This window comes from Gekko japonicus, unplaced genomic scaffold (assembly GCF_001447785.1).
Source record: "Gekko japonicus isolate JY-2015 unplaced genomic scaffold, Gekko_japonicus_V1.1 scaffold784, whole genome shotgun sequence".
NCBI lineage: Eukaryota > Metazoa > Chordata > Lepidosauria > Squamata > Gekkonidae > Gekko > Gekko japonicus.
The window spans coordinates 378,323-380,308 of NW_015164207.1; positions in this window are offsets into that span (position 1 = coordinate 378,323).

Below are 1,986 nucleotides of genomic sequence, written 5' to 3' on the forward strand. Positions count from 1 at the left end.
TCCTCCAGCCCCGGCAAATTCTGCCACGCTGCCTATTCATTTCCTCCTGTTTCTAAGGCTGCTTTTAAAAAGCAGACCGTGCGCAACACCCCTCTGCCTCCCTCCCGCCAGTTGCACATCCAATCCCTTCCACAAGCGTGGAGATTACTGGAAAGCCACTGTAAGAGGAGCACGGATTACAAAGCAACAAGAAGAGGAGCAGACAAATCCCAAAGGATGGCAGGGTGCATCAACAGAGGGCGCAAGAGGCTGTAGGGGGAAGAGAAGCGTCCGTGAAACATTGGCACAACAAGAGGTGAAGGTAAACATGCAACTTCGGAAAAACTTAAGGTGCTTTGCTCTGTGCATCAGAAAAGAAGACACCTGCCAGAGACCAGGGTGGCGACACCTCCCTTCTGCCAGAATGCAAAGTCGGTAGCCTCTTGCTCACTGCGGAGTCCCAAGCAACTGCAGAACAGAGCAGCGGGTGGGCCTTTCCCCCCCACCTCAAAAAGGCTGTAATTATGCAGTGCCCAAAAGCAACCCTGAAGAGGGAGGAAAGTCACTTGCCAAAGGGAAATGCTTCCCCGCTCTTTAGACTGGGAAGAAGCCCACAGATCTCCTGCACCAGACCTTTCGGAAAGCTCTGGACAAAACCTCTCACCAAGGCTGCTAAGAAATCTCAGCCACAGGGAAGAGGACCGGTGAGACCAGCCACGAGCGAAAGAGCAGTAAGCAGAGAGCTGAACTCAGCAGAGGGAAGCAGGAAACGACCCCACTCCACCCCCCAGATGGGCAAGGAAACCACTGCTTTTTAATTTGCACGATTTATTTTCTGCTCTCACTGGAATGGTGGCTTTATGGAGTATGAGATCACCTGCCCCAAGAAGCTTACAATCTAAAACATGATTGAAGCAGGTGCAACACAGGAGACTGAAGCAGGTGTAACCCAAGAAAAGAACCCCTGTGATTGGGTTTTGTTTCTGCAAGAAAGGAAGGGGGAAGAAACAGGAGTAACACACAGAAAAAGGAGTTGGGGGTCAAGCCGCGAGAGGTGCAAAGGACACCAGCGGTGAAAGGCTGTCTGGCGGTACGGGCAGTTCAACAGGGGGTGACGCAATCTGCAATCGAAATCCCAACCCCCCAAACACAGGCAGGATCTGAACCTTCAGTGGCTCTTTAAACAGGACACAGATCTTGGGGCCAAAGCAAAACACTCTGTGGAGGGGTCTTGCTCCGGGTGCTGAAACAGGAGCCCAGTTAAAAACCCGACAAAACCCCAAAGTAGAACGTTGTGCCCTGCCCCCATTTCAGAGCTGGTCCGTTCATCACCCACAGGGGTGTGTGGGCAGGAAAAGCTTGGGGGGGGGGGGGAGCCAGCTTAGGAAACACCTCCTTCACATAGCACATGATTCATCCTTCAAATTCATTGTCGTAATTGCCATCATCAAAATCTTTGCACCGCTATGTTTTGCAGGACATCTGGTGATTCACTGATCTTGCTGTTCAGTGAGCGCCAGAATGGATCCCTGTGTGACGACGGCCTACTGCATGGGATCACAAGCGAGTTCCCCTCGGTTCCCCGGGATGAGCAGAAGTTGCAGACCTGATGCAGCCCAGCAGCCTTGGGAGAGCCCTGGCCCTCCTTCCGGGAAGCTGCCTGGAGTCTTCTGCGTCCGGCTCCTCGCTGGCCTGTGGGGCGCCTTGCCCCCCTCCACCAACGGGCACTGTCCCCCCCCAGGGTTCTGCGGCCTTCTTCCCAGGGGTCAGGTGCTTCAAGGATCACCTCCAGCTCTGAGTCGCCATCACATGAACTCCTCTCCTGCAGACACAAAAGGGACTGGCAGAGCCCGGCATCGCTCCCACGGCAAGCCTGACACAACCCCTGGACTCCAGCTGCACCCCAGCCGGTTCTGCACGTCTCCACCACCGCTGTGACAGACTGATCCGCACATCTGGGCAGCCCACCCCACCCCCTTGCCACAGAGGACACGGACGACTCAATCA